Source organism: Giraffa tippelskirchi, chromosome Y, assembly GCF_054371585.1.
Source record: "Giraffa tippelskirchi isolate mGirTip1 chromosome Y, T2T-mGirTip1v1.2.pri, whole genome shotgun sequence".
In the NCBI taxonomy this organism is placed as follows: Eukaryota; Metazoa; Chordata; class Mammalia; order Artiodactyla; family Giraffidae; genus Giraffa; species Giraffa tippelskirchi.
This window is the reverse complement of record NC_137290.1, coordinates 21,711,706-21,738,162: the sequence shown is the minus strand read 5'-3', so window position 1 is coordinate 21,738,162 and position 26,457 is coordinate 21,711,706. Positions and strand designations below refer to the sequence as shown.

The 26,457-nt window shown below is 44.9% G+C and overlaps 1 pseudogene; it reads left to right on the top strand.

Moving 5' to 3' along the window:
• Positions 1–2,011: 2,011 nt before the first annotated feature.
• LOC145537730 (MYND-type zinc finger-containing chromatin reader ZMYND8-like) lies at positions 2,012–26,457 on the top strand (annotated as a pseudogene).

The window sequence follows — 26,457 nt, the reverse complement described above, 5'->3', positions numbered from 1 at the left end:
TCTACTTAGAACCTGTTTTTCACTACAGTTGTCTACTCCTGCTGTCTCTTGCCGATTCCCTCGTTCCTTGGTGTTACACTGCAGTCCACCGACTCTCACTTACTCCACAAGTGAAATAAATGACCCAAGTTTCTGGAAAACACTTATGCCAGTGCCCGATCCCTGGGCTCCTCACCTCTCGTCCTCCCAGTACCTCTCGTGGCAGAGCCTTCCTCCTCATATAGTACCGCACGGGATTGGGCCACAGATCCTTTATGACGATCTGTCAGGGCAATGAGGGAGGTCAGCACAGGGCTGGCCAGACCCTGAGCCCTTCCATGCACCTCCAAGAACCCCAACATACATCACCAGTTCTGGCCCAGTGGCCGCGTGGGGCCCTATCTCAGCAATCCGGTCAGATCCTGTGAAATCGTGGTTAAAAAACCAGTTGAAAAAGTTAACGCTGCTGTCGTGGTGCCTGCGGCTGTATGCCTTACGTTCAAATCCCTGGTTCCAGTGAATTAGGGTGGAATGAGATGCTCGATATCCTGCAGGAAAAGGAGTATGGGAGAAAGACCTAAACCACTTTCCAATTCAACCTACACTTTTCTGCCCCCACTCCCCAAATCCAAGGAGCTGCCTCTTACCAGTGACATTAATGAGATAGTCCTTAACAATCACTTCATTCTGGAAATACCTATTCTTCCAGAAGGACAATGTGATGTTGCAGTGATGAGTGGGATTCCTGAGTTCTTCCACCTGCCAGGACAAAGTGTGGGGAGTGGTGTAGGGCTGGGTGGGTATGACACATCTTTACAGAAGAGCTGTCCTTTCCTGTTTCCAGGGGTAAATCATGTCCTCTCCCCTCCCCAGTCACCTTCCCTCCACAATTATCAGTGTCTCCTGCATGACCTTCAAGTTGGTGATGAAGTGAAGCATGTCTTCATCTTGGTCAGCCATCATAGCTGACATTTGGGGGTGGTTCATAAACTGCTTTAGGTCAAGGAGCCTCTAGATGCTAGAGGAAAAAAGTGCTGGAAGGACAAATCTAGCCTAAAGAGTAAAATGGCACTATCTGACTTCAACTTGCGACGAGTTAACTCCTCACATTTCTGTTAATGTAGACTGTATGAAGGCATGACAAGCCCCAAGGCTGTACCTATGAGTGCACTACGAGAGGAGGTTCTGTTCCTAACAGGAAAGGCCCTAAGCTCCATCTCAGCCTCCTAAAACTTAGCTTACTTCTGGAAAACAGGCACTCCTACGTACAGGCACTCCTATGTACATGAGCATTTACACATCCGAACCTCACCCCCAAATTCACTCAGTAGATTTTCAAACATGAAGTACGTATTTCCTATTTCACGTAGAAAAATCTGCACCCATGTTCTCACATGTGAGATAGAGAAAATTACATATTTCGTACAGAAAAATCATCTTTCGGATTTTCCTCAGCACGAAGCAGGGAATGCAAAGCAGTGCTCTGGAACAACCCAGAAAAATAGCGTAGGAGGGGATGTGGGAGAGGGTCCAGGATGGGCGGGATCCCGATATACTTATGGCTTATTAATGTTGATGCATGGCAGAAACCATCACGATATTGTATAGTAATTAACCTCCAGTTAACATTTAAGAAAATGTTACAGTTTGAGAAAAGTGAAAGAACAAGGGGACTTGACTCTGCTCTGTGGTGACCTAAATGGGAAGGAAATGCAAAAATGAGGGGATATATGTACACTTAAAATGGATTCACTTGGACATACGTACTCAGAAACTAAAGCAACATTGTAATGCAACTATAGCCTGATGATAATTGTTTCAATCATATTACATGTCAAGTATAATTCCAGCAGTGAATAAATAAATGGTAGCCTCGTTTGCAATATATATCCATGGGGACACTATTCTAAGTTAAATATTTCAGTTAGAGGAAGATGAAATCTTTTATATCACATGACATTGTGAAGTTGAAATCCCTGCATTATAGAAACAGAGTAGAATGTGGTCCTCGGGCTACTGGAAATGGCCCGTGATGGTCCAAGGTACCAACTTTTAGTCCCAAGTTGAATAAGCTCATCAAGGAAGATACTGTAATAGAGGCAGGATGGAAAACGGTGCTGCTAGGCCTCAGCCCAAGACCTTCAGTGGAATTAGAAACCCCAACACCACCCACAGAAAGCCTCTAAACAGAGTGTAGTGAGATATATTACAGCCTTCCCACAGAGCCTTCTAGGACCTTAGGCCTTGGGATGGGGAGTGAACTGTGGAGCTTGGGAACAGGCTGTGTCTTGCAGAGTCCCAGAGCCTTTGCTGAAGCCACTGACTGGTCTGGCCCAGGTTTCAAAGCAATGGCCAACGTGTTCCATCCCCATCTCCATGACCAATGGTTGTGGCAATCTGCATGGGTCACAGTCTACAGGACCCAGCTCTCCAACTGGGTAGACTGAGGAGGCTGAGGGTCAGCTACATAGTGGGTACCTGGCTCCCTCATTGAAGGTGGCTGGACAGTGTATGGGGGCCTTGGAAAGAGGAGGGCACAGAGAACTGAGAACTGCCTCTTCCACCTAGGACTGGGCACTGCTGGAAGTAACAAGAGTGGGTGCTAGATGAATGCTCCATGACTAGGATAACCGGCCTGCACAGGGAACCCCCACATCCCAACCAGTACTGTGGAGGGTGAATGCCAAGCTTGGGACCTATCCTTTCGGGAAATAGGGAATAGGGAATAATATTTGCTTCCCTCAAGGATTACAGGAACACAGTTAGCTGACCACCACTTACTTCAAGAACACAAGATTTGACACCAAGAAGTTTGCAAGAGCTAATCACATCCATTCCTCACCTTTCCTATACATAGCCTTTGCTGAACGCTTTGAGGGAGTTTTTTTTTTCTTTTTTCCATTGCCTTAGGCTTTTATTCTTTTTTAATATAAGCATTTAAAATTATGAACACTTCTAGACATGCATCTCATGAATTCTGATACACTGTGTTTTCATTATCACTGAGTTAAAATATTTTCTAATTTTTCTTTTTTTAATTTTTTTATTTTATTATTTTTTATTATTTTTACGGTCTTTTTTTTAATAAATTTATTTATTTTAGTTGGGGGCTAATTACTTTACATACATTGACATGAATCAGCCATGGGTTTACATGTGTTCCCCTTCCTGGACCCCCCTCCCACCTCCCTCCGCATCCCATCCCTCTGGGTCATCCTAATTTTTCTTTTTATTTTTTACCTCTTTTTTTAAAATTTATATCAATTGGAGGCTAATTGCTTTACAATATTGTAGTGGCTTTTGCCATGCATTCATGTGTAACAGCCCTGGGTGTACATGCGTTCCCCATCCCGACCCTCCCACCTCCCTCCCCATCCAATCCCTCAGAGTCATTCACCCCAGTGCACCAGCCCTGACACCCTGTCTCATGCATCGAATCTGGACTGCCGATCTATTTCACATACTATACATGTTTCAATGTTATTCTCTCAAATCATCCCACCCTCACCTTTTCCCACAGAGTCCAGCAGTCTGTTCTTTACATATGTGTCTCTTTTGCTGTCTAACATATAGGGTCATCATTACCATCTTTCTAAATTTCATATATTTGCATTAATATACTGTGTTGGTGTTTTATCTTTCTGGCTTACTTTGCTCTGTATAATAGGCTCCAGTTTCATCCACCTCATTAGAACTGATTCCAATGCATTCTTTTTAATGGCTGAGTAAAATTCCATTGTGTGTATGGATCAGAGCCTTCTTCTGCATTTGTCTGCCAATGGACATCTAGGTTGTTTCCATGTGCTAGCTATTGTAAACACTTCTGTGAATAACATTGGGGTACATGAGTCTCTTTCGGTTCTGGTTTCCTCCATGTGTATGTCCAGCAGTGGGATTTCTGGGTCATATGGCCATTCTATTTACAGTTTTTTAAGGAATCTTCAGGTTTCCTTTTCACTGGGGGCTCTGGACCTTCGGGTGAGAAAGGAGCTGTAGTTGGGTGTCACCTAGGCTGTCTAACCAAATCACTCGTTGCAGGGTTGCCCATTTGGTTAGGTCATTGAGTGACGTGGATGAACTATGCAGTCCATACCTTTCTTGGGTTCTTCCAGGCAGCTAGTCTAGCTCCTCGATTTGTTATTGTCAATAAGGATTTATGGAGGACTTCCTATCCCCCCTGCACTGTGCAAAGATTGCCTTGGAAGGTTGAAAGTGTTATCAAACCCATTGTCCAGGGGAAGAAACTGAGGCTCAGAGAGGTAGTTCACCCATTCAGGGTCACACAACTAATAGAAGCAGAGGAGTAGGATCTGAATTCACCTCCTTTGGGCTCCAGTATCCAAGCAAATGTGGTCATGCTTGTCATTCTTGGGTCCGACCTTTAGTTGCCAACTGCACCAGCCCTGAGATCCAGAAATCAAACCAGATTTGGTTTTTAGATTCTTTCCCTTTGAGCCCTGGTGGAGGTGGATATAGTTCACTCCTGATCCTGCTGGGCTGTTTGTGGCTCTTACTCTTTTACGATTTTCTCTTCCATGATCCCACTCATGGTAACCATTGCTCTAGAATGAAGACAATACAGAGTTGATGGGGATTTCCTCTTTTCAAACTAGTAGGGTAACGGATTATTTACCTACAGATGGATGACGCTCACTACTGGGAGTAGGAAACATAAACAGGTTAAATGAAATTATTGTTAGAAATAGACTTTTCCCCAGTTTTGCTTGTATATGTAGGAAACTCCTGTTGTTTGATCGGTTTTCCTATTGTTTGAGACATGGAAATGGGTGCCTTTCCTCTGGACTCAGTTACAAGTAGAAAAACAGTAGAAGCACAATGGTGGTTGACTCTGCTTCAGGGCAGGGAGCCAGATGGGGGCTGGGCAGCTGGGTGACCTGGAGACGGTGCTCCCCCAACCGAAATGGGCCAGTAGTTCTCAGCCTCAGCCAGCCTTGAAGCCCTGTGACCCAGAAGGGCCAGGTCTTCTGCTCTTTCAGGCAAGCCTAAAATCTTAATTTCTGTGTGAAACTTCCGGATTTCTGAATTGGCAAGCGCATTCTAAGTTAAAAGCGACAAATAACGAAAGACTGGAAAGCATTGGGTCAAATCATTGCTTCCTAAATAACACGTCTGCTTGCCCCACGTGCCTCTTGGGCTGTGAGTTTGCAATCCCTGCTTTAAGGCTTGGCTTATTTCTTTGAGTCATGGACAGAAAGAGTAAAAGACTTAATGCTTTGGGAATATGTGGGAAGAGCCCAAGTGGTGACTCAAGAATCCTAGTCTCTGGCCTCGCCTCTCTGTCTTGGTTTTCTTTGTGTCCCAGGACAAGGGATTTCTCAGGCCCTCTTTTATTTCTAATCTGTAAAATGCAAGCACCAGCTGGAATCAAGATGGCTGGGAGAAATATCAATAACCTCAGATATGCAGATGACACCACCCTTATGCCAGAAAGTGAGGAAGAACTAAAAAGCCTCTTGATGAAAGTGAAAGAGGAGAGTGAAAATGTTGGCTTAAAGCTTAACATTCAGAAAACTAAGATCATGGTATCCGGTCACGTCACTTCATGGCAAATAAATGAGGAAACAGTGGCTGACTTTATATTTCTGGGCTCCAAAATCACTGCAAATGCTGACTGCAGCCATGTCATTAAAAGACACTTACTCCTTGGAAGGGAAGTTATGACGAAGCTAGACAGCATATTTAAAAGCAGAGACATTACTTTGTCACCAAAGGTCTGTCTAGTCAAGGTTATTGCTTTTCCAGTTGTCATGTGTGAATGTGAGAGTTGGAGTATAAAGAAAGCTGAGAGCTGGAGAATTGATGCTTTTGAACTGTGGTGTTGGAGAAGACTCTTGAGAGTCCCTTGGACTGCAAGGAGATCCAAACAGTCCATTCTAAAGGAGATCAGTCCTGGGTGTTCATTGGAAGGACTGCTGTTGTAGCTGAAACTCTAATACTTTGGCCACCTGATGCGAAGAGCTGACTCATTAGAAAAGACCCTGCTGCTGGGAAAGATTGAGGGCAGGAGGAGAAGGGGACAACAGAGAATGAGGTGGTTGGATGGCATCACTGACTCAACGGAGATGAGTTTGGGTGGACTCCGGGAGATGGTGGTGGACAGGGAGGCCTTGTGTGCTGCCATTCATGTGGTCGCAAAGAGTCAGACAAGACTGAGCGACTGAACTCTACTGAACTGAAAATTGATCAGTTTTAACAAATCCTGTGTAGTGTTCCCTTCCATCCCTCCCATTCTATGTTTCCCAGTAGTTACCTATGCTGCCAAGATTGAGGTCTGTATAAATTAGAAATTCACGCGGTTTGGTCCGATGTCATTTTTGAATGTTAGTAACTGAAACACTCTCCAGGCAAGCTTGACCTGTCACCTCTATTCACCTGCAAGTTAAGTCTACTGCTAACACCACCAGGCCAGTGTGACGCAATGTGATTTTTTTTTTTTTTCAGCATTGAGCATGTTAAATATTTGTGGATTTCTGGTCGTGCTCCTTTTTCTGTGAGTATGCTGCATCTTGTTTTCTTTCTTTTTTTTAAATGTAGGCATAAATGAAATCTCAGAAGATGTTTATATGACTGTTGATCCCAGCGATTCCAGGGATACTGAGAAGTCAGATAGTAGCAGAAGTGACCCTATCAGTGAAGAGGAATAGAGGAGCAAGAATGAGCCAGAAGATGCTGAAAACACAGAGTTGTCTCAGATGGAAAAAGAGCCATCTGCTGTCAAAAAAAAAAGAAAAGTCCAAATTGTCGAATCCAGTAGAGATGGAAGAGGAGCTGAAAGCACGTCACTAGCCAGTGAGAAAGTGGACTCAAGATCAGTCAAGGAGAAGATGAGGTATCAGCTTGAGAAGGACTTTTCAGACAAAGCAAAACCCTTTCCTCATCCCACAAAGGATAATCTGAAGGGAAAAGGTGAGACTGACTCCCCAAGAGTGCATTTGGGCCTGGATTCTGATTCAGAGAGTGCATTTGTCATAGATTTAAGAGAAGACCTTTCTGTGCTGGAGGGTCAAAAACCTAGGAAGGAACCCAAAGAAACAACTCCCAAACAGGAGGGTGAGTGACTGTATCAGTTTCTGGTTTCTTGATTTGGTTTTTGAATGTCACATTGCCATTTATAGCATCACATGTCATGTCACATGATGCTCAGACATCATGAAGTGTGCACAACAAAGCTTAGGTTAGCTCCAAGACATCTAGGTAGTTACTAAGCAGGACAAGGACTTGAGCTGGGCCTGCCTACCTTTAACCTTCTTGATACCCAATGTGGTTGATTTTGAGCACAGGAGAAGAAGTCTCTTAGAAAGTAATAGTTGCTTCCAGCAGTCAGGTCATTTTGAACCTAAGCAGTTTCCTTTCCAATATGTTCACTTACATGTCTCAAGTGGTTATCGATGCTAAGACATTGGACAGGTCTGAAATTGATAAAAGCGTTCAGGTCAAAGACCTTGATAAGTTTATTCTCCCTTACCTCCCCTCACACTGCCCAGGCATCTCAAAATACATTTTCTTACTAGAGTATAAGGCTTTCTGGGTGAGCGGCACCAGACTGCTGTGTTCTTCTTTAGGTCTGTAGAAATCCAAGGGGCATTGTATGATGTGCACGTGAGCCCGTTTTCTGCCATAGTTGCATTTAGCTGACATAGGCCCCAGGCCTCTCAACCTTGGCGCTATTGACATTTTATGCTGGACAGTTCTTTGTCCTGTTTATTCAAGGATGCTTAGCAGTATCCCTGGCCTTTACAAACTGGATGTCAGTAGCATCTACCCAGTGGAGGACTTCAAAAGTGTCTTGACAAAGCTAAATCTCACCTAGTTGTGAACTGCTGCCTGAGTCTTAGCAGTTCTCCCTTTACTGCTGTTAGGGACTGAACCAGCAGTGGCTTCTTTCAAACTTGCCACACCCCAGGCATGTTGGCAAAGCCTGCAGTGGAACATCAGTTCAGTTCAGTTCAGTCACTCATTAGAGTCTGACTCTTCATGACCCCATGAATTGCAGTACGCCAGGCCTCTCTGTCCATCATCAACTCCCGGAGTCTATCCAAACCCATGTCCATCGAGTCGGTAATGCCATCCAACAATCTCGTCCTCTGTCGTCCCCTTCTCCTCCCGCCCCCAACCCTACCCAGCATTAGGGTCTTTTCTAATGAGTCAACCCTTCGCACGAGGTGCCCAAAGTATTGGAGTTTCAGCTTCCACATCAGACCTTCCAATGAACACCCAGGGTTGATGTCTTTTAGGATGGATTGATTGGATCTCCTTGCAGTCCAAGAGAATCTCAAGAGTCTTCTCCAACACCACAGTTCAAAAGCATCAATTCTTTGGTGCTCAGCTTTCTTGTCCGTTCAACTCTCACATCCATATATCACCACTGGAAAAACCATAGCCTTAACTAGACGGACTTTTGTAGGCAAAGTAATGTCTCTGTTTTTAAATATGCTATCTCGGTTGGCAATAACCTTCCTTCCAATGAGTAAGCGTCTTTTAATTGTATGGCTGCAATCACCATCAGCAGTGATTTTGGAGCCCCCCAAAATAAAGTCTGACACTGTTTCCTCATCTATTTCCCATGAAGTGATGAGACCAGATGCCATGATCCTGCTTTTCTGAACTTTGAGCTTTAAGCCAACTTTTTCACTCTCCTCTTTCACCTTCATCAAGAGGCTCTTTAGTTCTTCTTCACTTTCTGCCTTAAGGGTGGTGTCATCCACATATCTGAGGTTATTGATATTTCTCCCGGCAGTCTTGATTCCAGCTTGTGTTTCTTCCAGCCCAGCGTTTCTCATGATGTACTCTGCATATAAGTTAAATAAGCAGGGTGACAATATATAGCCTTGACGTAATCCTGTTCCTATTTGGAACCAGTCTCTTGTTCCATGTCCAGTTCTAACTGTCGCTTCCTGACCTGCATTCAGGTTTCCCAAGAGACAGGTCAGATGGTCTGGTATTGCCATCTCTTTCAGAATTTTCCACAGTTTATTGTAATCCACACAGTCAAAGGCTTTGGCATAGTCAATAAAGCAGAAGTAGATGTTTTTTCTGGAAATCTCTTGCTTTTTTGATGATGCAGCGGATATTGGCAATTTGATCTCTGGTTCCTCTGTCTTTTCTAAAACCATCTTGAACATCTGGAAGTTCACGGTTCACGTATAGCTGAAGTCTGGCTTGAAGAATTTTGAGCATTACTTCACTAGCATGTGAGATGACTGCAATTGTGCAGTAGTTTGAGCATTCTTTGGCATTGCCTTTCTTTGGGATTGGAACGAAAACTGACCCTTCCAGTCCTGTGGCCACTGCTGAGTTTTCCAAATTTGCTGGCATATCGAGTGCAGCACTTTCACAGCATCAACTTTGGGGGTTTGAAATAGCTCAACGGGAATTCCATCACCTCCACTAGCTTTGTTTCTAGTGATGCTTTCTAAGGCCCACCTGACTTCACATTCCAGGATGTCTGGTTCTAGGTGAGTGATCACACCATCGTGATTATCTGTGTCATGAAGATCTTTTTTGTACAGTTCTTCTGTGTATTCTTGCCACCTCTTCTTAATATCTTCTGCTTCTGTTAGGTCCATACCAGTGAATCATAGGAATGATTTAAAAGATATTTAGCCCATTGGTGAAGCAGTCAGTGAATTTCTCAGCTGGCTTGGCAAGTGGGTGTTGATATGCCCAAGAAAGATAAGAATTAATTAAGGGCCCAGGAGACACGTGGCCTAAGAACAAATTGGAGATTGTAGCCATAAAACCTCTTGTACTTTGTGAGTTACGTACACGGATAGCCAGGTTTAATTATGTAGCTCAGTGGTAAGGAATCTGCCTGCCAATGCAAGAGACGCAAATTTGATCCTTGGATTGGGAAGATCCCCAGGGGAAGGAAATGACAACCTACTCCAGTAGTCTTCCCTGGAGAATTCCATGGACAGAGGAGTGTTGTGGTCTATATAGTCCATTGGGATCACAAAAGAGCTGGACATGACTTAGTGACAAAACAGACAATGGGCAGCTTCTGACAGGACCCATCTTCTCAGTTCTGTGTCCCCTGGGGTTTTCTTCGTCTCACTGCTTAAAGCAGGAAGAGGGATGGGTTTTGAGCTTTTATTCTCTGTCTTTGTATCATTGTGAACTGTTCCTGAACAGTTCACAATGAACTGAGGTTCCTGAACCTCAATTCCTGGAATTCATTGAAAGAGGATGGAATATCTCTCGGTGATATGGGGCAGGAGGAGAGAGAGCAGTTGAGTCAGTCAGGAAGGATGGATCACCACCTCATCCCTTAAAATTATGAGTGGCATCTGAAACATCCAATTCTGTGTGGATTGGGGTTTGAGGGAGCACTTCTGATGCTGCAGAAAGCAATGGGAGTAGCATTTTTTCAATAAAGTTTGTGGAATTGTTGGGTCCCAGATGGCAGTGTTCCTATGAGTGATAGATTTATACTATTCCTCTCTTTCTGAAGTAAATTGTGTGTTTAGTTGTGGGTTTTTTCACTGCTTCCAGAAAGGATTTCAGATATACTGATAAAATGGAAATCAAGACACCGAGAAAAATGAACATGAAATAGTGAGAGATGTAGGGAAAGTTTGTATACAGAAATAACTATGTCAGCCTTCAGAATTAGCAAAGTCACTCTTCCTTTTTGACCCTGAGCTTCCTGCAGTTGAAGTGAAAAGGGAAAAAAAAAACATATGAGTGCTTTAAAAGATCTCATGTTCCCCCCCTAAATAGAAAGCACTCCAGGTGATAAAATGAAGCTGAGCTGTTCCTCTCACTGGTGTCAGAAGGAAGTTTCTCTAGGATCCTCTGAACGTGGTGGGAATTTTACACAAAGGATGATTCTGAAACAATAAGTCAGTTAGAGGAACTTCACAGAAGTTGAAATCCAGAGCCACCTGAGGATGATTTCGGTCTTGAAGAATTGGCTTCATGTCAGAATCTGCAGTTGAGCATCTTTTCAAAGGTGTGCTTTCACTTACGTGTTTATTAAGTGACTGGTGTTTTGAAGAGTGCTTGGTGATCTCCAAGTGATCTTCAGTTAGGAGTGCAGCTTATACAGAGAAACTGAATCCTCAGATCGAAAGATGGCTTTTCTAGCTAGAGATACCAGAGCAGAGGCTAAGGGAGCTCGCTTCAGGACCTTGACTCCACTTACAGGTGTCATATCAGTCGTTTCCAGCCTTCTCTTAAAAAGTCCTTTTTTAATATACAAGACTGTGACCTAGGTCTGATATAAGTAGGCTAGTTGAGTGGGGTCGCCATTGGAGTGTTGACCTTTAAGAAATTCACTTCTTTTTGAGACAGCAGGTGAGTATATACTCCCAAAGTTTTAGGACAAATGCAATTTTCCATGGCCTTTCCTCTCCCTCCCCACCGCCCCAGTAAACCTTCCATATCCTTTAGAAATTAAAGCGTTTTAGTGTATAGATGAAAACTCCCCAAAAGTGTGTCAAGCCTGGAAAGTTTTCAGATTGCATACTCCTGCTTTGTTGTTGTTTGTTTGTTTGTTTTTTAATTTGGAAAAGAGCTCGAATGGGACTCTTTCAGAGCAGTTACCACTCTGCTCAAAGCCAGTTGTTTGCTTTTGCAAGATGAGAGAGAGAAATGACCTTTTTGTGGTTGCCCTTTGCTCAAGGAGGTATCAGGCTAGCTAATCCACAAGGACAGTATATTTTTTAATCACATGGCAGAAAAGAGAGGCACAAATGTTGCTTTTGCTTTTGCAAGTTAGAAGCCTTGCCTGTGGGATCTCTACCTTTTACAAGGGGCAAGCTCAAAGCCACTTCTTCCCCTGCAAGTGGAAGGGGTAGAGGCTGTGACTGATATCTGAAATGTTGTCCTGGGAAAGGATGGGGGCAACCTCACTCTAGGTAGAGCTCTTCTCCCAGCCCCACCCTGTGTTCTGGCCCAGGACTTTGGTTGAATTCTTCCCTGGAGGAGCAAGAGGGGCAGTCAGTTGTGTAACCACCAAGACCCCCTCCCCCCTCGGGTGGAAAAGTCAACCTGTCAGCATATTTTTCCTTTCACACTCCTTGATTTTCCTAGAATGACAGCTAACTGAAAATGTCCCCTAGAATAATCAAGAATTCATGTCTTTTCTGGGTGACAGAAATCTAAAAATGACAGGCATGGGGTCATGCAGTGGAAGCATGCTGAGCCCCTCAAAAAAGGTGTTGTCATTAAGGGCTTCCTTGGTGGCTCAGATAATAAAGAATCTGCATGCAATCCTGGAGGCCCAGGTTTCTTTCCCTGGGTTGGTTAGATCCCTTGGGGAAGGAAATAGCAACCCACTTCAGTATTCTTGCCTGGGAAATCCCATGGACAGAGGAGCCTGGAGGGCTACAGTCCATGAGGTTGCAAAAGAGTTGGACACGACTGAGCGACCTCACTTTCAGTCTTTATTAAACCCAGTTTGAGGTCCAGGCACATTGTGTGAGATCAAGGATGCTGACTTGCATCAGTGTTTTTTTGTGTGAACCCGAGGGAATCCTCTCTGGGGATGCATGTTCATCTCTCCAGTGCCTGGGGCCCCTGCAGTCATAACAGACTCCTTCCCCTTACAGATAAATACTCATGTGGTCACCCCCGGGCCAGCCCTTCTCACTGCCTGACCTCACCCACCAAAATTCTGCCTATTCCTGGGCATGTCTTGGCTAAAACTGTTCTCTTCCAAATTTTCCCTGCTGTCTGTTGAAATGCTGCCCTCCACTCTCATAGCTCATTTTCTCCCAGAAGATGCACTCCAAAAGGCAGCATTTTTCAAACTCAGTCACTCGTAGTCATTATTTTTGTCATACCCAAAACCTGCTTCTTCACTTATTGCCTTAGTATATTTTCTTATCTGAAGCAGCAGCTGTTTAAAAAAATGAACTCAACTTTGAACTTAAACTTAACTACCACACAGTAGGGAAAACAGTATTTTGTGCTGTGCATAAAAGATGCAAAATGGAGAACTGCAGTCAAAACGAAAGCAAGGCTTCTAAATTCTCCATAAATACCACTGTGCTGGGGATGGTTCTGTCCTTGGTGTGGAGTTCCCTTGAGTGATAGGTGTCAAGACTGCCAGGACCACACTGAGACTTCTCGCGAAGGAATTAGAAGAGATGAAAGGGAATATTCTTCGTTCTGGGTGATTCATTGGTATTCAGTGCTTTGGCCACTGGGAGGCTGTCTGGTTCCTTGGGGTACATGCTCTGTAGGTTTCCTGTCCAAGCAAAGGATTCCTGTTAATGACCAGAGGGACTTTGGCTAAGTCTTTCTCAAAGTGCTTACTGAACTCTAACTTTGTAAAACAAGGTACTTGCAACGATTCTGTTCAGCCAGTGGGTCATCGACTAGCAGGTGGGCAATTCCAGGCCAAGCGCTGGGTCATGTTGGCCTCAGTCCCTCAGAGGCCTTGACAAGTTTCTCAAATATGAGCAAGCCCACATTTGAGTATCCCAAGGAGCCTGATATTTGAAGCTAGCACACACTGAAGAAGTTGCCTAAGCATATAAAGCAAGAATGTGCCTATTCACACGGAGGCCCTTGGCATGGCAGCCTGGGATGGTCACCTAGAACTCACTGGCCTGGAGACCCTGCAGGTCAGCCTGAGTCCCGTCTACTTTCTGTTTTGTTTTTTCATGTGTTGGCTTCCATCATAGGTGAAGCTTCATCATCCACAACAGCGGGCAGCCGGTCTCCCCCTGAAATGCTGGTCCTCACCCACTCATCTTCCCAAACTCCCATGGCTGGGGTCACGGCCACCAACAGCACCATCTGCATGGTCATGGCCCAGCCACCACCACCACCGCCACCAGCAGCATGAGAAACCCAGTGAAAAAGCAGAGGCCAGTTTTACTAAAGGAGACTGCCCTGGCCATGTAACAGGTTGTGCGGACCTCATCAAGTAAGTTTCAAACGTCCTCCCAAAAGAGGCATATGCAGAAGATGCAGCACCAGCAGAAGCTGCACCAGCAGCAGCAGCCTCAGTCTTCCAAGAGGACGAGATATCAGAACAGACAGGCTGTGAAATATACCGAGCCTCCCTACTCTGCACTCCATGGTACCAGCTCTTTTTTTTGCCACATGGACAGGAGAAAAATAGTCCTTGTTTTATTTGTTTAGTTCCCCTTGGTTGCCTGGCCACTGTATCCTAGAGGCCTGACACGTTCCATTTGGCATTATTTTTAAAAATTAATTTGCAGCTTGCTGTTTTACTTTTCTCTTTTCTTTTCTCATTTTACAGACAGTGCATACATGTCTTCTTAGAACGAAGTGAAATGGATACCTAGACACACAAAAATCTATTGTCTTGATTGAATTCATATTTCATTCTCCACCCTTTCTCAGAGGTATTGTTAACCATAAGATCTTTTTCTAATATTTATGTGTATGTATTTCCGTATAAGTTGGCTCAAAGCTCAACATTCATAAAACTAAGATCATGGCATCCGGTCGCATCACTTCACGGCAAATGGATGGGGAAAGAGTGGAAACAGTGGCTGACTCAAATTTTCTGAGCTCCAAAATCACTGCAGATGCTGACTGCAGCCATGAAATTTAAAGATGCTTACTCCTTGAAAGGAAAGTTATGACCAAGCTTGACAGCATATTAAAAAGCAGAGACATCACTTTGTCAGCAGAGGTCAGTCTAGTCAAGGCTATGGTTTCTCCAGTGGACATGTATGGATGTGAGAATTGGGATATCAAGAGGGCTGAGAACAGAAGAATTTAAGCTTTTGAGCTGTAGTGTTGGAGAAGACACTTAAGAGGCCCTTGGACTGCAGGAGATCTGACCAGTCCATCCTACAGAAGATGAGTCCTGGGCGTACGTTGGAAGGACTGATGCTGAAGCTGAAAGTCCCATACTCTGGCCACTGGATGCAAAGAGCTGACTCATTTGCAAAGACCCTGGTGCTGGGAAGGATTGAAGGCAGGAGGAGAAGGGGAAGGCAGAGGATGAGATGGTTGGATGGCATCACCGACTCAACAGACATGGGTTTGGGTGGACTTCGGGAGTTGGTGATGGACAGGAAGGCCTGGTGTCCTGCAGTTCATGGAGTCGCAGAGCGTTGGACATGACTGAGGGGCTGAATAGAACTGAAGTCTCTTATGTGTGAACCTTCAAGTTGAGAATTTTGAAAGACGTGAATGTTTGCATGTTTAATCCTGTAAGTTAGTTCACCTCCCTGGCATACATTGTCACCCGCACACATCCTCTACAAGTCGTTGTGCTTTGTGTGCTTTACTGTACAGAGCGCAGTATTACAGTATCTTTATTTCAAGCCCAGGATGTCCATAAGCAAGCATAAAAGCAGCAGTGATGTACCTGGCATTGTACTATCTAGCTGATTATGTTAGTTGGTTGCTTAGGCTAACTTTGTTGAACTTCTACAAAGAAATTGCACTTATGACCATGCTCTAGGAATGGAACTTGTTCATAGGTAGGTCACTCACTGTCCTATTTATTTTGAAAATCTGGTCTTTTTCATTTTAAATGACTTTTACTGCAGCATCTCTTAGAAAAGATGGACTACTTGTATTTGTTTTTTTGTTTTTTTATTTGTTTGTTTGTTTAAGCAGAATTTCTCATGAATTTGAATTAACCCACTGACAACCATCTGGGGGAGGCCAGCAGAGACCAGGCTTCCCACTCTTTGACTCAGCAGATGACATTAACCGTATCGTGATTCTGGAGCTTCCAAGCCCTATTGACAGCAAACACCCAGATGCACTTTATAAGTCTTTCTGTCTCCATACATATCTGCAGGCTGAGGATTGAGATACAAAGGGGAAACCAGAATTGAAAGAGACACGTATACCCCAGTGTTCATTGCAGCCCTGTTCATAATAGCCAGGATAGGGAAGCAACCTAGATGTCAATGAGCAGACGAATGGATAGGAAAGCCGTGGTACAAATACACAATGGAATATTACTCAGCCATTAAAAAGAATACATTTAAATCAGGTCTAATGAGGTGGATGAAACTGGAGCCTATTATACAGAGTAAAGTAAGCCAGGAATAAAAACACAAATACAGCATACTAATGCATATATATATATATATAATTCAGAAAGATGGTAATTATAACCCTAAATGCGAGACAGACAGAGAAAGAGACACAAAGGTATAGAACAGGATTTTACACTCTGGGAGAGGACAAGTATGGGATGATTAGGGAGAATGGAATTGAAACATGTATATTATCGCATGGAAAATTAATCGCCAGTCCATTTTTCATGCATGAGACAGGGTGCTCGGGGCTGGTGCACTGGGATGACCCAGAGGGATGGGATGGGAAGTGAGGTGTGGGTAGGGTTCAGGATGGGGAACACATGTACACCCGTGGCAGGTTCATGTGTATGTGTGGCAAAACCACTAAAATATTGCAAAGTAATTAGCATCCAAATAAAATAAATAAATTTATATTTAAAAAATTAAAAAAATAATAATGTAGAATTTGAACAAGGAATAAATATATAACTGTATGGGCAGGGAATCTCCAGTGGCTGCAACAACAGGAGCTCTCGGGCATGAAATACAACTTGGGTAAGTGCTGCTGACCTGGCCTCCACTGACAAAGGTTCTGGATAGGAACTTCTTGGCATGTCTAGAGTTAGGCCCAAATGTGCACTGAGTCAAAAGTAGGCCAGGCCGCCTTACCACTTTTAGGGAGAACACAGCAGCCTAGGGAGTCTAACCTGGAGAAACCAGGTATGAAGCAGGAGCTGGCAGAAACCCGTTTTCCTCTCTTCCAAATACCAACATCAGCAACAAATTCATCACAACAGCTGTGGTAGCTTCTCCTGCTTGTGAGCTCTGACCTGTTGTAAAATTGCGAGAAGTCTCAGTAGCCTGAGCAGTTGGATAATTGTCCTGTCAGCCCAGTGATCAGTCCTGATGCCCTGTCTGGAAGATTAGATCTGCTGCCACTAAACACATCAAAAAGGAAATATACCCAAGTTGTAGCCCCAGCTCTGCTCATGTTAGCTGTGTGCCTCAGTTTCCTCATCTGTGAAATGGGTATTATAGGAGTATACACCTCCTTAAGGTTGGAGTAAGGATTAAAAGAGTTCATATTTATAAAGTCTTTACAACAGTGCCTACAGATCATAGATACTCTGTATTTGATAGAGAAACAAGCTTATACAAATGATAAATTTCAAAGTGAATTGAGTGGACATTTTTCAGAGGTTTTATGTGAGTACTTCCTGCAGAATCACCGCAGGGCCCCATTTTCAGTATCCTCAGGACCTGACGTTCATGATCATGCTGACATTCATGGTCAGCATGGTGGATGCCCATTCTACAGATAAAGACGTTGGAGCTCAGGGAAGCTGGGAGAGTCTCTGAACGGGCTCATATGACCAGGACATCCCCGACCCAAGGATTCACACCTGATAGGATTCACCTTTGGACCTGGTGTGAATGAGCCCATGGCTTGGGATGGGCGATGAAGTCGGTATCCTCTTGCCTCCCCTCCTCTGGCAGATCTGACCAAGGCAGAGATGCGGCAGAGCCTAGAAATGGAGCACGACCAGCTCATTGCTGAGGTGAAGAAGCAACTGGAGCTGGAGAAGCAGCAGACAGTGGCTGAGACCAAGAGGAAGCTGTGGTGTACCAACTGCAAGAAGGAGGCCGTTTTCTACTGCTTCGGAATACCAGCTACTCTGACTACCCCTGCCAGAAGGCCCACTGGCCTGAGCACATGAAGTGTTGCACCCGGTCAGGTGGGACTTAGGAGTGTCCCCTGGCCCCGACTGTGGTGGACGGGCCCTTGGCTCCTCCTGGATCACAGGGCACTTGCCACACTCACTCACCACAAGTGACTCCTACATACACGAGAGTAGCAGACATACACATAGCCAAGTCTCCAGGCACCATTGTCTCCACCCTCCAGTTTACTTGGCAGCATTCACTTGTGTGAATGGAGCTTGTAATGACAGCCCAGATGACTTTAGCTTCATGTGGTTTGCTGTGGTTCTCTGCTGGGGGCAATATTTGTCTCTGCCCAAAGCAATGTGGGCATCCCTGGTAGCTAAGATGGTAAAGAAACTGCCTGCAATGCAGGAGACCTGGGTTCATTTCTTGGGTCGAGAAGATCCCTTGAAGAAGGAAATGGCAACACACTCCAGTATTTTTGCCTGGAGAAGGCCACAGACAGAGGAGCCTGGCAGGCTACATTTCATGGGGTTGCAAAGCGCCGGACATGACTGAGTGGCTAAGCAGACACACACACACACACACACACACACACACACACACACACACACACACACACAAATCAAACGTATCTTCTACCCCTTTCTACAATGCACAAGCAGCATTATACAAGCCAGCCCCCACCATGGAGCCCATCTTGGACTCAAGGCTATAACAATCATTAGTTCTTACATGAAGGACAAAGTGCTGCTTTGGAACTAATCTGTCTTTTAAATCTCTTTCCAAAGCACGGCAAGCAGATCCCAGGCCAGGAAACTCTAGCTGGAGACTCCGCCTAGTAAGACTTGATTAATAATATGTATTAGTAATATTTTATACTTAGTGCTCATTTATAGCCAATACTAGATTTCTGTATTTAGAAGTAGAAGTCTCCACTTCAAAGAATATATTTAAGTACAAATAACATAAATAATGTAACAAGGAAATGTGTCAGTGGATTGCTAAATTTTTCAAGGGTGGTAGATAAATGACCCAAGTTTGAGAAGCTCTAGGCAGGGGTTCGTAAGCTTTTTTTATGAAGGTCTAGAGAATAAACATTTTACGATTTGTGGTCCATGTGGTCTGTGAAAACCTCTCAACTATGCTGTAACAGGGTGACAGCAAGTGCATGGGGGTGTACACTCGTCTAAAATAGGAAATTATGAAATTGGAAGAGTCGTACTGTTTGCTTCACGAACATGCTTATATCTCCAGAATGATTTAATAAAACTTAAATCAGTTCAGTTCAGTTCAGTCACTCTGTCATGTCCGACTCTTTGTGACCCCTAGAACCACAACACGCCAGGCCTCCCTGTCGTTCAGCAACTCCCAGAGTTTACCCAAACTCCGCTGGATGGCGGTGATGCCATCCAGCCACCTCATCTCCTGTTGTCCCCTTGTGCTCCTGCTCCCAATTATTCCAGCATTAGGGTCTTTTCTGGTGAGTCAATCGTTCATATCAGGTGGCCAAAGAATTGGAGTTTCAGCTACAACATCAGTACTTTCAGTGAACACCCAGGGCTGATCTTTAGGATGGACTGGTTGGATCTCCTTGCAGTCCAAGGGACTCTCAAGAGCCTTCTCCAACACCACAGTTCTAAAGCATCAATTCTTCGGGACTCAGGTTTCTTCACAGTCCAACTCCCCCATTCATTCATGACTACTGGAAAAACCATAGCCTTGACTAGATGGACTTTGGTTGGCAAAGTAATGTCTCTGCTTTTTAATATGCTATCTAGGTTCATCATAAGCTTCCTTCCAAGGAATAAGGGTCTTTTAATTTCATGGCTGCAATCACCATCTTCAGTGATTTTGTAGCCCCGCAAAAAAGAAGTCTGACACTTTCCCCATCCATTTCTTTTGAAGTGATGGGACCAGTTGCCGTGATCTTAGTTTTCTGAATGTTGAGATTTCAGCCAACCTTTTCACTCTTCTCTCTCTCTCACTCTTAAAAATGAACATATTTTCACACACAGTCTAGAATTCCTGTGTCTGGGAAGGCTTTGATCCAGCTATTCAGGGCCCACACTGTAACCTGGGTGGAGCTGGTTGGTATGTCTTAACACATGGTGGTTTGCACAGAGCAGGGTTCCCCACAGTCCTAGGAACTACTATGCTCGGTGTATATGTGACTTCTGTCCCATTCTGCACTCAACTACCACCCCTCAGCAGGAAGTAGACCCCGAGGTGAACACGGAAACATTAGATAAGTTATCCCAGGGCACCTCCTCCGAAACTCAGGCAGCCCCCCTGGAAACCAGTGCCTTGAACGCGAAGAGGACGCTAGCTGAGAAATGCAAGGACAGTGGCTCGGTGAGTATCCATTGCACACACCTAGGGCCAAGCAGAATCTCAGAGGAGCCCACTCCCAATGCCATGGTGATTCCCGTGATGTGGGAAGTTGTCTGTCTTCAGGCTGCATGTAGAGGTGACAGAGTCTCTGCAGGGCTTCTTCTCCCCAGGTGTGTGTTGAGGGCAAGTGTTGTCTAGAAGAACCTTCTGTGATGATGGGGATGTTCTACATCCCCTCTGCCCATTGCGAGAACCTCCGACCAGCCTCATGTGGCACTTGAACTATGAGCACTTGAACTGGGGATAGTGTGACCAAAACTTGGATTTCAGGTTAATTTAATTAAATCAATTTAATGATAATTAATGTAGATAAAATAGCCATGGGTGGCTGGTGATTGTCATGTTGGACACAGACATCAAATTTCTTATTTTCCCAGGGGGTGCCATATGGATTGCATGCAGACTTATTTTAGAGGACACACTGGTCATTTTTTACATTTGTAGTCATTATGATTTTAATTCATGTGTATCAGGGAAAAACATCAATTCATCCCAGAAGTCAAACCTCTTTGAATTCATTGATATCATTGCCTAGGAAGAGGTTATTGTGGAATAAAAGTGAATTGATATACTATGATTTAATATATAGGCAGCCTTCTCTATCCATGGATTTCTCACGTGTACATGCAACCAACCAAAATTCCATCTCTGTTTGGTTGAATACGTGAATGTGAAACCTTTGGATACAAAGGCATAGCTGTATTTATCCTTCTAGGGCATTTTATATAAGGAACTTGCACGTCCTTGGATTTTAGTATCCTTGGGAGGTCCTGGTACCATTCCACCTTGGGTCCTAGGGGATGGCTGTACATCCTTTGGGGATAGGGTAGAAATCCAGAGAGTGGAATAGGTCAGAGAGGGGGGAGTTGACAAACAGTGTTCTTGAACCTGAGGCTCTAGCATTGAGTAAGGGACCTCCCTAGTTCTGTGTCCAGGGAGATGGAGCAGAAAAGGGCACAGGGCTTAGGCCACACTGACTGGTCTGGCCTTCCATCCCTGAGCATGCCAGGCAGAGGGCGTGAAGTTGTTGTCGGGGCCATGATGAGCACCCGCATGGATCCCCGGGCTACCCTGGGGTGGGGTAAGGGGGAGGCCCTGTTTAACACAGTGCCTTGGCTCCATCTGTCTCTTTCTGTGTTTCTAGATCCTTGACCTCTCTGGGTCCACGGAAATACCCTCTCCTTTCTCTTATGCTCCAAGATAGACTCTGGTACATGGCCCCCTGATGGTTGTATGTACTCTCATGTTCCACAGGGGCAGAGGGGAGCCATCTCCTCCAGGGGAGCCTGAAGGGTTCAGGGAAGTGGTTTGCAAACTGTGGTTCCTTAGTGATCTTTGAGGGAACCCTGGGCTGGTCAGTAGAGGTGAGGGATAGCTGAGCAAGCAGCTTTGAGGCATTTCTCCAAGTCGAGAATTTACCTTTTTTGTGTGAGTTGTTTTTTTTTTTTTTTTTTTCCTGTGTTGTGTTTGTTTTTTTCAGTTCTGAATCAAAGACAGAGAGAGCTTCTATTGTTGAACTGGGGTGGGGTAGAAAATACATTTGGTTTGGACAGTTCTTCTGCCCTCAGAAATGACCATAGTAAATTAAACTGTGTGAACCTGTCCCTGAGGTACCAGCACCCACATTCCATGGAGGCCTTCAGAGGAGAAAAGCATTTCTACGGAAGTGATCTTTCTGTAGAAATTTTTCCTCTCGAGGAATAAGCTGGCAGGCTGTTTTGGGTAGATTATCTGGCACTAACTTTTCTAGTTCTCTTCTGTGGAATTTGAGCTGTGTTCTTTAGGCTTTCCCCTGCACCCTCTCAAATAAGTTTTAGGGCATTCTAAAATGGTTCATTCTCAGTGAGAAAAGTTCTGTTTCTTTCAGGGTCCTTCAGCTCCAGGGTCTTTCTCTCTCCCAGATTATTCTCTTCAGCGGAAACCCAAATTTTCTTTGTTAGTTAGTTTCTGCATATCGAGTACTTAGAGTAAGAAACGATGTATCTTGTTAGGGTGGCTGGAGGTTTCCCAGTGGCACTGGAAGTGGGGTTTAGGTCCAGGAGACAAGATGGGAGAGTGGCATGAGCTGATTATAGGGGGAATACGAACATGTATAGGCATGGAAGTATGGCTGAACCGCCTGTCAATTCCCTTCTCACTCTCACTAGGGTCTTGTGACTGCATCTGGAGGACACGTTGAGTTTGGAGCTAAGTGTCTTCCTCATCCCTTCCTCTAGCTTCTCTTTTTAACAATGACAGAGCAGACTTGAGACTTCAACAGCAGTGCAGCACCCACCTCGAGTTTTCTGCTACAGTTGGGTGTTCATTATGTTGATTTGTGGAGTTGCCGTCTGTGTAGTGCAGGTATTCTGATTTCCTGCTTTTGGTGTTGATCGAAAAGTTTCTGTTTGACTTAAGTGGAATGTGAGTTTAAGAACACCAGCTGAGCCATAAGTAGGGGGACTTTGGATGTGTCAAAGCCGTGGAGGTGGTTGGCCGGGGGAAGGGTTCAAGTTGGGAAAACACTGCTGCAGGCAGGGAGCCCTGCTGGGGATTTGGAGCAGCCAAGTGGTGTCATCCACATGGGAAGATGAGGATTGGTGATGCTGTGGGGTACAGAATCTGGTGTGACAAGGAGGCTTGCATGTACAAACGTGGTTGGGAGATACAGCATCTCCCAGTTGTGAGGTGGATGAGGTGTTTCTTGGCCCAGGGGTTGTTGGACCACCAGTCTTTATCAGAACTGCCGTTGTCAGATGAAAGCAGCCAGAGATGGCACATAAAGAGATGTTCCTGTGCGGCAGTGAACTTGCACTTGGGAAAGCAGGCATTGGGCTGGATTTGGCCTGTGGACCATCATTAGTTGACCCCCCGGCCTGAAGCACCCTAGTGTGTGAGAGGATACAAAGGGAGGATGGAGAGAGGAAGTAAGAGTCTAGAGATGCTGGTGAGTTGGTTCAGAGGCTGGAGTGGGGAGAAGAACATCTCTGGGAGTCTGATGGCTATGGGGGAGGGAGGGAAGGAACCCAAATTGTCAGCATTTATTAGGGAGGGTTTCAGGATTATTCTAGAGTGTGAGCTGAGCTGGAGGTTCCTGGAGGACTCATCAGGACTGTGAGCTCATGCCTATTCGTTTCCCCCTGTTTGCACTCCACAGCCATCTGGCTGAAGGCTTATGTCAAAGTAGACAGACCAGCTCATTTTCTCATTCCTCATATGCCTCCGGACTTCTGTTTGTGCTCACTGCTTGCTGACAGTGTAGGTGGAAGTGGGAGGAAAGCTGAGCGTTACAAACATGGAGGTTCCTGTGCTCTTTATCAGCTTCTGGAAACAGGCTGGTTAAGATGAGGGTCTAGTTGAGAGAAAGAAAGGTTAAATAGGAGATAGGAACTTCCTTGGGGTGTCCATATGCCTTTCCTGTTCACTTGTCTCTTCAGCTTAAGATTTTAAAGTGATGCATGTATATCGAGTTGACCCTTGAACAACATGGGTTTGGACTGTGCAGGTCCAAGTCTGAGTGGATTTATTTTCCTGTAATGAATACATTTCTACACAATCTGTAGCTGGTTGAATCTGTGGATGTGGATATGGAGGGCTGACCGTGAGATTGAGTTTCCATGGAATCTGGTGTCCATGGTGGGTCGTGGAATGAATCCCCTGTACCATCCCTGATACGAAGGGATATGTGTAGTCAGAGAAAATAAAATCATACAGGGAAAAACAATTCCTCGTCCCAGTCTTCATGGCTATTTTTTGCACCCTGTACTTATTTATAGATAACTTGTTTCCTCATATTTCTCTTTCTTGACTTTATCTAGACATTGTGTGTTGACTTCTGACTTAGAAGATGAGAATCGGGGTCACTTACCACCTCTCTTCTCCCCTCTCTCCAAGACCACTCTGTCATTGTTTGACGTGCTCTATGGGCTTCCTTGCTCCAATACAACACTTATTCCTTAGTTCATGTTCTCCAGCTGGAGGAAACTGTCTCTGGACCCCTCTCTTGGTGCACAGTTCCTCCCTCACCTCTCCTCCACTGTCATTTTCAGACTTTTCCATCTTCCTGCTCTGATTTCCCATCACCAAGGTGGAGAGAACTTGTGCATTCTATTCTATAACTGTAGTTGGTCCGTCTCAGTTCTGGCTGTTGTCTGAGTTATAAATGTTGCCAGATGACCATCTGTGTGTCCATCATTATGGTCGTGCTGTTTGTCTCAGAGTCAACTAGTGCACTGTGATTACATTTCCATCTCTGTACAGCCTTACTTTTCCCTGCATGTTTCTTCTCCCCGCTCACTGCTCTCATATCTTCAACCATTTCCCTGCCAAATTCTTTGCCATAACAGTTGTTTTCTTGAGACACTTTTCATGTCACACATTTTGGGCTCTTCCATTTCAAATAAGTATGTGTCTGTGTCCTACCGTCATGGCTGAGGTGTGGTCCACTGAAATCTCACCTGTGGCTCCTTCCTCAACTCTTCTCACTCCATGCACCTCCATAATACTCTTTCCTGATCTGTCATTAGCCTTGGCAGTAGATTCATGATTATATTTACCCTAAATAATCTAGGTTCCTTTGATGGAGCCTTGCCACCTAAGTGTGGTGGAGCCAGGGCCTCCGGTTTCCCTGGATGAACTAAGCTGTTGGCAGAGTGGTTCTGAAGGAAATTTGCTTTCAAACTTCTGGGAATGCATGGCTTTTACATCATGGTATGCCTTATTTCCACCTGTAATCTCGTGCAGCGTCCAGAGATCTTAGTTCATGGTTTAATATACATTTGTAAAAGCCTTAGTCTTCTATGAATGCCTCAAGTTGGAAAATGGCAACAATGACCCAGCAGTTCTCCAGTGCTAAGATCAGTAGCCTGTTGGACAGCAGGATAGAGAGCTGGTGGGGTTGTACGGGCTCGAGCTCTCTTCCATACTCTAGTCCTCCGCCAGTCTCTGAGGTTGCCTTGCTGTCTCTTCAGTTAGCAACAGGTGTGACAAATCACCTGCCTCTGCCCCCAAACATCACAGAGCACCAGCCTCACCCAAACTACCCAGCGCAGAAGTGGAAGTATGAACCAACTTCATGGCAGCCAACGGGGATCTTTTCCCAGCAGGCAGTGTGCTCGTCCTTTGAGTGAGTGTGTGTGTGTGTGAACAATGTAGGTGTCACAAGTAGAGAAGAATGTTTAAGAAGGGGTGGATTTGGATTCAAGAACCCTAAGAGAACTCCACCCTGGACCCCAGCTCTGTCCACCACAGTAGCACTCTCTTTGGGCCATAGATGTAAGTGATGAGGATGTGTTCTCTCCTGAGTGAATATGTGATTTGGGAGATCCTTATCACTGTCTTTGCTGCTTCTCTTTCAGAACCAGAGCTCAGAACCAAACACAACCTGCCTATCACTAGGCAATAATAAGAGTACTTTCTCTTCTAGGTGATGATCTGGTCCCTTGTTCCCCCACTCTGATTCTGTCTCTAAGTTTGACAGTCGACTTCTTGTGTTCAAATATTATCATCCCACCTCAAGAAGTTAAAAAAAAAAAAAAAAGTTTTGTCCCAATGTGTCTGAACTTGGTAAATGATCTAACATATGATGAGATCTTAGTGATGTGCTGGCAGGTCTCTCAGAGTCGGCCATCCCACTGAGTCTGCAGACTGGGTGTCTCCCCACTGGACAGACACCTCATTTGGCTCTTCCTTCAGTGTCCTCACATCTTACTCATCCACAATGTAGCTCCTTATGGTGCACATGTCCTTGAAACTCCCTTAGCCCTTACTGTGAGTCTTTCATCCTTCTGTTGACCCATTAGCTTGTCCATACTCGGAGCCAGGTGGGGTTAACCATTCTTGTCCTCACTTCTTTTCCTTTGGCTGGTTGAGGTATAATTCTGCTTTCAAGTTGCCTATACAGTGATGAAACAAACTCCATTAACAGAATTAAGTAGATTGAACACCAAATCTCAGTGCCTTTCTTGGTGCCCAAGGTTAAATATAACAAGAGCCTGGGGTTCTTTGTGTCTACACATGCAGTAAGAGTGCCTGGTCCCAATTACTGCATAAGAAACCTTCTCGATACGTTAGTACGTTTCCCCACTCATCTTTATTTTCTCCGAGCATGAAGCCCTTCTGTTTTTCCAACCAGCTCTTGTTAAATCCTTAAAGACCCAAAAATTCAGGTCAGTAAATGATGGCAGGATTTTTCCCCTGTGTGTTGGAGAGTTGCGAGGGGAAGGTGGCTTCCTGGGGAAGCAGGTGCAGATCAAGTAGAAGGGGATGTGCAGGAATGCCAAATCTCCTTGTCCCCTTGACTTTCCCCCTCCCAGACCATTCTCAGAGCAGTAAATCCACCTGCTGGAGTGGCAGTGAGCAGAAGCAAGGCTCCACCTGCTCTGAGCAGAACACTGGTACCAGTTCAAAGAGCCTCATCCTGAAAGAGTCCCACCTGGACACGTTCTGTACCTAG